We start from the raw sequence: 11,049 nt of genomic DNA on the forward strand, positions 1-11,049 counted from the left end.
AAAACATTTGTCTACAAAATGGTATTGCCAAACAGTAAAGTATATTTTATTTCGCTCTTACGCATTGAAAAGTATTCGAATTTCTTTTCAGAGTGGTAAAATTAAAACAAATATGAACTCTCGTTTAAAAAAGAATTCACTTAGCTTAAGACATTCCTTGCATTCAATCGCAGTAGATAGAATTCAAGTTAATGCGAACTCTCGCATTGAAAAAGATTCACTTCTTCTGCTAATTTTTTTCGGATTCAAAGGCAAGATTTTCACGTTCTATTCCCTGTATTATAATGAATATATATACTGAAAAGTATTGGTCCGCGATTCAACCCGAGATTGTTGTAAAGCAGAATTCACAACAAAATCGTGTCTAAAAAGTTGCAAAATAATAGTTGTTAACATATATTTTACATATTATTATATTAAGTATAAATTCAAACCTATATTTTATATATAATTACGAGTAAAGGCATTTTAAACGTCATTGTCGTTGTCTGTACCGTGCTGCAGTATAATCTGTTTTATAGAACGCGCGTTTGTACGCGCGATCGTAAAAAATCGGCAACTATGTGCCTAGCGTACGCACACGTTTTCTAATTAGTCGGTGTTTGGCACTGCAACGAGAGATGTCGGCGAATGATTCTGTGAGTATATATTTAATCGTTAAATATTAATTATATATATATATATTATATGCAACAAATATGTTTTATGAATTTTTCCAGAACGAGCTGAACGCGATGATGACGACGTCCACGACGGCGGCGTCTGCGGGGGCTGCAATCGCCACGACGGCCACGACGGCCACGACGGCTACGTCGGCCACAACGGCTATGACGGCCACGACGGCGACCGAGCCAATTATATTAACTGTAAGTATGAAAATCTGTATATGTCTATGCTGATCTATATATTATATTAAATTATAATATATTATATTAAATTGTAAGTTGTTATTTAACGCTTTGTCTCATATTTTAAAATTAACTTATTGTTATAGCCTAAAACACTGCAAAATATTATTAAAGCAGCTGTTGTGGCTGCAGTAGGAAGAGGAAGAGGGAGAAGCAGAAGCAGTGGCGAAGACAGAGGAAGAGGTAGAGATGGTAGAAGGGGAAGAGGCAGAGGTGAATGGAGAGGAAGAGGCAGAAGTGAAAGAAGGGGAAGAGGCAGATGATACATTTGGTATCAACATTTTTCTACACTAACGCACACATATGTATAAATATTAAAAAATATATATATTGTAAAAAAGAAAATTCCACAAATTTTATATTTATTCATTGTCAATTTCCGAAGTTTCCAAATCATTTCCTTTTTTAATTACGCGAAACGCAGTATGTGAAAGATGAAAGATAAGATCGTCGCTACCTCGCCTCGTGTTTACTACCGCGCGCCGCTCAGTAGTGAGACAAAGACGGAACGATTGTCTGTCGTCTGTCTTTTTCTAACCTACTATCCATTGCATGGAAGTAGTACGGACACGAACCTAGGCGCATTTTACTTTTATCACCGCGAAAGTGCGCCTAGCGGACGTAGTTTAGGCGCATTTTGGTCAGATGGCGTATCTAAAATGCGCCTAGCCGTACCCCCGAAATACGGCCGGTGGCCGCTCTCATTCTTCTCTCTGGTACTACTCCGTGCTATGTCCATAAGTATTTGGTTCTGTTTTGTGCTATGTTTACGAGCGAGCTAGATTAGTTAGATAAAAACGAAGAATCGGTCTTTGTTTCATCACCAGCGAATAGACAATCGCGACGAAGCGAGCCAGCAGTGATGTTATCGTAAGGCAGACATCGCCGTCTTCCCTTTCACCCCCTTGTTTTCCTTTCTACATTGTTTTATATTCATAATTCGGGAAGAAAATAATTTCGAGAGTTCGGATGATTTCTAGCAATGATGCGACAGAGATAACGTGCGGCCACATTAATTTGTCATGACTTTTATATTACTTATAATTACATAAACGCCCATATATGCAAATTATAGATAATTATTGCGCGTATGTTTTAATATTGTACAATATGGTATATAATAACAACAACTTCATTTCTTGCAGTAATTTTTTAAAGATCTTCGTTGAAGTCGTGAATTAATTTTTTTCTTCATCAATCAGTTTTCTGCAAAAATTAAGATTTTTTAAATAAAATATAAAATGTTTCTCTTCTCTTCTCTCCGAAGAGTTAATTACAAAATATGTACTCCACAGAGTCAACTAACAAATGTGTAGTCAGAAGAATCAATTTAAAAGTGTACTCCGAAAAGTCAATTTAATAGCGTATTCCGAAGAGTCAATTGAAAGCGTACTCTGAGAAATCAAATTAATATTGGAATCCGAAAAGTCAATTTATAATAGAATATTTACTTCGATGATTCAGCTAAAAAAAAAAACATTTATTTATTATTATATTCAGAGAATAATATTTAATTTATTATTTATACTTATTTTACTTATGCTTACCCTACATATCCCAGATAGCCAAACCTGCGCGAGCAGATTTCGAACAAAGCCTGCTATCATAGTTTGATGGCAAATAGGCAAAAAATTTAACGCAGAATCTGTTATATCAAATTATGCTGCCAATCTGCGGTCAAATATGCGCCAGATCCTGCTGTCGGATATTTGATGGCAGATTTGTACCAAAAACCGCACAAGACTTGCAATAATTTGATGGCAGATTGGCGGCAGAAACCGAGCAAACTCTGCGCGCAGACTCTACGCGTAGTTTGGCAGCAGGACCTGCGCGGTTTCTGCTGACAATCTGTTCGCACGGCCTGTCGCACAGGTCGACAAAACACAAGCTTAATGAGGACACAGATGGCTATGGTTTTGATGTGGAGATCTTATCGAAATTGGTGTCAATCTGCGCGCATTCTGCTAGCATTTTGCTTACTGGGATGCTTCTTTGAGTGAAAAATTTAATTTATTGACTGATTCAGATTCAGATTTGTTAAAATATTTCTTATGCGTAACTCTTGAACAGGTAGGTAGTACAATAATTTTCTTCCTTTACGAATTTTATAAACTTTTCACGAACATAAAAATTGAAAGATTCTCAGAAAACAAATAACTTTTCTTGAACATTTAAACCAAAGGAAAATCTTTTCCCATTAATAAAGAATGAATAATTAATAGCTGCTTTCCATTTACATTCAAGTGAAACTGAGACACTCAGTTATGTGAGTATCTTATACTCAGATAATGACGTCATTGTTCAGTGAATAAAAGGAACGCGCAATGTGAGTTAATAACCTCAAATTGTTGTTATAAGTGAGTACCAGATAAGTTCGGCTAACGGCACGTTTAATACCCCACAAAAAAGTCATAAGTGAGTTGACTAAAGACGATTAAAAATAACCACTTTTACTGTTTCAAGTGTTATTACGAAGGTAAGTTAATACATGCTACATGCTATTGTATATAATTATTGATTACTGAAATATTATACGTTAAATATCATAACTATTAGATTTCAGAAGACGATTCAGAATCAGATTGGACCAGTTCAGATTCGAATGAATCTAACATTTTTTCCAGTTCTGAATCATCCTCGAATTGCTCCTTCGGCTCATTAAACCTTCCTAGAAGGAAATTACACCGAATAATTACTTTTATGGATACAGTGCAAGAATACGATGATCAACAATTTAAAGAGCACTTTCGACTAAATCGTTCAACTGTTGATCTAATAATAAGTATGTGTGATATATCTACTGATAAATTGAACTACAATGTTTAACTTGCATACTATAATGTCAAACATTTCAGATATGCTTGAAACTGAACATGTTTTACCTTAACATAACTTTGAGAGAGAGATATGTGCACGAAAAGCATTTTTGATAACCTTATGGTATCTTTGTAATACAGAGACATTTCGACAATGTTCCGATAGATTCAATGTTACTAAAAGTTCCTGTCATCATATTATCATAAAGATAATAGAATTTCTAGTAAGAAAAAGTAAAAGTATATTACATGGTCTAGTGATAAACGACTGCACGAAATAAAGTCTGAATTTTTTAAATTACACGGGATTGACGGAATAGGAGCTGTAGATGGGAGCCACATAAAAATTAAAAGACCAAGTTCCAAACACCATTACGTATATTATAATAGAAAAGGAGATTATAGTCTGCTTATACAAGGAGTTTGCGATCACCAGAAAAAATTTTATAGTTTTTTTTTGTGGTGAACCAGGATCCATTCATGACAGCCGCCTTTTAAAAAAATCAGTTTTGTACAGGAAGGGTATAAGTGGATTTTTCGGCAAAAATTTCTTATTGGGAGACTCAGCCTATCCCTGTTTAAACTGGCTGATCTGTCCATTTAAAGATAATGGCATCTTAACCCAAAATCAAAGAATATTTAATTACCGCCATTCTGCAACTAGAATTGTAATAGAAAATGCTTTTGGGTTATTAAAAGGAAGATTCCGAAGATTAACATTTTTCGAAAACGATGACTTAAAGTTTGTAGTGAAATGTGTTGTAGCTAGTGCTGTGCTTCATAATATTTGTTTGGACAACTATGACGAATTTGATGTCAATAATAATGATGAGGATAATAATAATAATGAGTATAATAACATGATGGATATAAGAGTTAGTGGTATAGGCGAAAATGTTCGCAGAAGAAACGAAATTTTTGCAAATATGTTTATTTAAATACGTACATTTAAGAAAAATAAACAGGTAATAAAGCATTTCATTTTGAAATAAAACTAATTTGTTTTACTTTAAATAAACAAGAAACACATCTCTCTTTTCTTTTAGTCTTTACTCTTACATTTATAAAAAAATAAAATAAAAATATTACATTTTATATAGAACAAAGAAAAAATAATAAACAAAAATAAACATTTTTAATACTTCAAAATTACTGATATAGGTAACAAAAATAAGATAAACCTTTAAATGTCAAATACAATAGCACTCTGATGGCTCCTACCCACTGGACGCGGAAACGCTTGCCGCGTGGCAAAGTGCGACGCGGTAACCAATCAATAACCCGCTTTTCCATAAGAGCAAAAGAATGATTGGCTATTGCGTCGCAATTTGCCGTGCGATAAGCGTTTCCGAGTCCAGCGGGCAGGAGCCATGTGTGTTCTACTGGATTAAAATATTTTGAGATCACTAATGCTAGTACAAACTAAAATTAAAACTTGTGTAAAAACTTAACTGAAAGGAACTCTTCGAATGATTTTTTATAATCATTAATATTCTACGTATTTTTTTCTTTTAAAGTTTTTTGTAAGTCTTCTAATACCTTTACTTTTTCCTTTTCTATTTCCAATTTCTTTTTATATAGATCTAACTTTTCTTTTCTGTATTTCAAGCTTTCTTCAAGATAATGTTTTTTGATAATTACATTTTCTTTTGCTTTCTCCATTTTTTCTTCAAAAAATTTTTTCTTCACTTTTACTAGTTCCATTGATGGATTCTTTCTTTTTTGCGTATAAAAAGAATCAGTGGAACATGAAGATTTTTCCAAATTGCTGTCAAAATTCGGCGTTGATGTTCAGAATTCGATTTCGGTGTTTTCCAGTTCATCGACATCTAATGAATGTGGGCTTGTGTTTGATGGTGAATCACCCAATAACTCATCCAATCTATCGTAAAATGTGAATTTTACAGGGCCTCTTTCTGTTCTAGATTTTATATCTTTTGTATTTTTATATGTACGCACTAAATTTAACCATTTTTTTTGCATGCCGATGCGGAAAACTAAAAACAATATTTTAGGAATATTATTATGTTCAACATAACATAAATATATAAGATATTCATAAAGCAATGTTTGAAATCATAATAACAATAAGACTGTGTTCCGATATTCATTGCCAGTACTGGAAATCTATAGTATACGTATACTTGTGAATATATGTAGAATATACCCAGTAAGCAAAATGCTAGCAGAATGCGCGCAGATTGACGCCAATTTCGATCAGATCGATCAAATTCTGCGTTAAATTTGTTGCTTATTTGCCATCAAACCCATAGCCATCTGTGTCCTCATTAGGCTCATGTTTTGTCGACAGGACCTGTGTGACAAGCCGTGCGAGCAGTATATTCACAAGTATATATAACGTGAACGTACTACAGATTTTTAGTACTGGCAGTGCATGTAAGAATACAGCTTAAAACTAATTTGTTAATTACTTTTTTAATTATTATTAACAGTTTCAATTTGCTATTTCTTTGACTGTTTTATTACAATATTAATATACTTTCATTATTATAATATTAATATACTTTCATTTCTTTTTTAATTATTATTAATTACACAGCATAATTTCACTTACTTCAATATTTTGACTACCAAGTTCTTCACTAATAACTGACCAAAAATTTTTTCTTTTCTGTACATGATACATATCATCATAACGTGATTCTATAGCTGTTATTAAGGCACGAGTTTCATTTATAGATCAGGACATTTTTTGTTTAGTCTTCGTGGAATTTTCAATTGTGCTCCCACTACTTTTTTGTTAATTACTTTTTTAATTATTATTAACAGTTTCAATTTGCTATTTATTTGACTGTTTTATTACAATATTAATATACTTTCATTATTATAATATTAATATACTTTCATTTCTTTTTTAATTATTATTAATTACACAGCATAATTTCACGTTTCTTCGAACTGCTCCGAATTTTCGGAATTTTCAATTGCACGGATTGCACTCACACTTGTTTCATTAAATTCATGGCTTATGTCAACAACTTTTACAGGTTTTTCAACGTTGTTATTATCATTTCCTTGATTTTTAAAATATGGTTCATTGTTTGGGTAAAATCCAATTAAATTATTTGGAACCCCTATTCTGCATTTTTGCTCTGAAATACATTGACATTAAGAATAATATTGTACATAGATTACTTAGGTTATGTTCCGAAATTACTTTTCGAGGAAAAATTTTACTAAAAAGCTACAATTTACGTGTCAAGGATACTATAAGCTTTTTAGTAATATTTTTCTTCGGAAGGAAGTTTCGGAACGTAACCCTATTCTGCAAATATTAGGTGTAGTAAAAAGAAATCCATTATTTTTGCATGAAATTGAAGGCTTTAATTACCATAATTAGAATGATCCGATTTAGGTCAAATATGCGCCGTTTTGTTCGATAACTTGTTGCCATTTTGAAGGTAATTTCATTATGCCTCTCTCATAGAAGCCCTCGTCCCTATTGGCAAAAAATTGAGACAGTCGATTTTCACAAGCCACTCTTGAAGCGAATTTTTCACCAGCAAAATTGTTCACCATGGACAGGATGGTAATCACTTGGTGCCAGGTCCGGACTATAAGGTGGATGCATAAGAACCTTCCAACCAAGCTCCCGGAGCTTCTGGCGAGTCACTATCGATGTGTGTGGCCTGGCGTTGTCCTGATGGAACACAATTCCTCTCCTATTGGCCAAAGCTGGCCGCTTCTGGGCGATTGCTTCCTTCAGACGGTCCAATTGTTGACAGTACAGTTCCGAGTTAAGAGTTTTGCCGTAGGGGAGCAGCTCATAGTAGATAATTCCCTGCCAATCCCACCAAACACACAGCAAAACCTTCCTGGCCGTCAATCCTGGCTTGGCCACCGTTTCCGCCGGCTCACCGCGATTCGACCACGACCGTTTTCGCTTGACGTTGTCGTAAGTGATCCACTTTTCATCACCAGTGACCAACCGCTTCAGAAATGGGATGATTTTGTTGCGATTCGCAGATGGAATTTCGGTCCATGAGGCTTTTTTTCGTTAACTCGTGTGGCACCCATACATCGAGCTTCTTTTTGTATCCAGCCTTATTCAAATGGTTCCAAACGGTTTTTTGTGCAATCTTTAGCTCTTGGGCAATCGAAACAGTGCTTACATGACTCGCCACGGTCAAATTGGTCGAATTGGGCTACGAACTGCTGCCCCATCCACCGTATTCTCCAGATTTGGCCCCGTGCGACTTCTTTTTGTTTCCAAACTTGAAAAAGTCACTCGCTGGGCAGAAATTTGAGTCGAATGAGGAGGTCATCGCCGCCACGGAGGCCTACTTTGCAGACCTCGAGAAAACGTATTTTTCAGACGGGTTAAAGAAGTTGGAGCATCGCTGGGTCAAGTGTATCGAGTTAAAAGGAGACTATGTTGAGAAATAAATCGCCACTTTTCCAAAATTTTCGTTTTTCTTTTGTAGGCTAAGTACTTATCGGACCACCCTCGTACATATCGAATGTGTATATATTCTACATGCTTTGATATTTTTTTATTCAAAGATGTTATTCTTATTATAATTGACGAAATGTCAATGATATCTAATTTTACTTTAAAAAACTATATCGAACTAAAACTTGATTAATACATACATGACAGCATTTCTATTACAATAAAATGTTCTTGTAAATTCTCTTTATACATATACGGTATAATGTTTTATTTAAGTTTATATAATATTATAATAAATAAATTATAAACCTTTATTATAGAATATATTATAATAAAAATAAACTCAAATTAGATATCATTGACATTTCGTCAATTATAATAAGAATAACATCTTTGAATAAAAAAATATAAAAATATGTACAATATATACACATTCGATATGTATATTTTATAGTGATGGTTTATAATTTATTATAGTACTATTGTATTTGTAATTTATTATAATATATAAACTTAAATAAAACATTACACCGTATATATATAGGGAGAATTTACAAGTACATTTTATTATAATAAAAATGGTGTCATATATGTATTAAACAAGTTTTAGTTCGATGTAGTTTTTGGTGCAGCCGTGCCAAGATGTTTTGTATTAAATATTTTTTATTACATTGTTATAATAATTAATTTGTTACAATAACAAGTAAATAACCATATTACTCAGCATTCTAATAAAGAATGATCAATTTTACTTGTAAGCTAAGTTTTCTTGAATATTTTGAATAACATAACCTTTAAAAAGATATTTTTTTTAAATATTGGACACTATTAACAAACGTGTTAAATTTTTATAACACGATATAATTTTTACTTTTAAAAGTTTATGTATTATATTACATATTAATACATATTAATACATATATTATAATATATATCTTAAAAAAGAAAATAATTTGAATTTGAGATTTCTAAAAATATTAAGTTAAGTATACAATAATCATATATATATGGTAAGTTTTTCAGTTGGCGCTACTGTTCTAATATATCACTTCTTTTGTACAGTAGAATAGTGTTGCAGAGTCTTATTATAGTTATAAGTTTTACTTGTAAAAACTTATGTACACATATTGGGTGAAGTAAAAAGTTCTGAGCGTTTTTTCTCTTTATTTCGACGATGAAATTAACAAAGTTAGGATTATCGGATTTAGATCAAATATATAACGTTTTGTTCGATAACTTTTGTCCATTTTGAAGGCAATTTCATAATTCCGCGATTAAAGAAGTCCTCGTCCCTATTGGTAAAAAACTTGACCAGCTCATTTTCACAAGCCTCTCTTGAGGCCAGTTTTGTACCATCAAGAAAATTTTGCAAATGCTTGTAAAGGTGATAATCGCTTGGAGCCAGGTCTGGGCTATACGGCGGGTGCGATATAACCTCCCATCCAAGCTCTCGGAGCTTCTGGCGCGTCGTCAAAGATATGTGCGGCCTGGCATTGTCTTGATGGAACACAACACCCTTCCTATTGGCCAATTCTGGCCGCTTCTCGTCGATCGCCTGCTTTAATCTGGTCAGTTGTTGACAGTGTAGGTCCGAATTGAGTGATTGGCCCGATGGGAGCAGCTCATAGTGGATGATTCCCTTCCAATCCCACCAACACACCCAAATACACAGTAAAACCTTCTTGGCCGTTAATTCGGGCTTGGCGATCGTTTGGACCGGCTCACCGCGCTTGGACCACGATCTTTTTCGCCTGTTGTTCTCGTATGTGACCAATTTTTCATCGCCAGTCACCATCCGCTTAAAAAATGGGTCGATTGCGTTACGCTTCAGCAAAGAATCGCAGGCATGAATTCGGTCCAAAAGGTTCTTTTGCGTCAATTCGTGTGGCACCCATACATCGAGCTTCTTCTTGAGACCAGCCTTATGCAAATGGTTCCAAACGGTTTTCTGGCTAATCTTCAGTTCCTGGGCAATGGAATAAGTGCTCGCATGCCGGTCCGACTCGACGATTTCCATGATTTTATCAACATTTTCGACGATTGGCCTACCAGAGCGTGTCTCATCTTCGACGTCCATATTACCAGAATGGAATCGTTGGAACCACCGCTTTGCTGTTGCATTCGATACTGTATTGGGTCCATAAACAGCACAAATTTTTTTGGCCGCCTGCTCCGCTTTTTCCCTTTGGTCGTAGTGGTACTGAAGAATGTATCGAATTTTCTCTTTTTACCTCCATTTTGGAACGCTCTAACACACAACTGGCTTCACCAAACACAAAACTGTCAAAGAACTTTTTTTAAAGCGTTATGTCACCTTTAAGTCGCAGTATAGAATGACCAGATGCGACGTATACATCGTGAGATATGATCTCACTAAAGCCATCTAGCGGAAAACGCTTAAAACTTTTTACTTAACCCAATATATTAAATACATTAAATATATTAAATACATTAAAAGAAATAATTTGAGTTTGATACTTCTAAAAATAACACAATACGTTGAGCTTGCACTTGGCCCCTTTTTTTACCTTTATGTTTAAAAAAGTAAGTTTTATAATAAATTCTCCCCCGTGGACGCCACCTTGCCGTGGTGGGGGCCACCTTGCGTGTCCTAATGATGTACAGGGCTGTACCGGCGGGGGTTTCGATCTCTGGCAGGTTTTACCAAGCCGGGATGGCCTGTACGGAGGGACCAGACTAAGAGCGTCCGTATTTACTCTTGGGGGGGCAGCTGCCTCCAAGTTTTATACAGGGACTGGAGGACCGTACTCGTACGATCCAAAAGTCCCTACAGCGCGGGCAGAGCGGGCTCGTCAGCCTGGTGAAGGCAACCGATCTAGGGGAAGGAAAACCCTGATTGCAAACCTGTAATTGTGAGGACGTATAACCTTACACTATTGTGAGGGGCCAG

General features: G+C 34.8%; 1 pseudogene; it reads left to right on the forward strand.

Moving 5' to 3' along the window:
* The first annotated feature begins 1,097 nt into the window (after positions 1 to 1,097).
* LOC109504634 (uncharacterized) lies at positions 1,098 to 5,557 on the forward strand (annotated as a pseudogene).
* Positions 5,558 to 11,049: the final 5,492 nt, after the last annotated feature.

Source organism: Harpegnathos saltator, unplaced genomic scaffold, assembly GCF_003227715.2.
Source record: "Harpegnathos saltator strain DR-91 unplaced genomic scaffold, Hsal_v8.6 scaffold487, whole genome shotgun sequence".
NCBI lineage: Eukaryota > Metazoa > Arthropoda > Insecta > Hymenoptera > Formicidae > Harpegnathos > Harpegnathos saltator.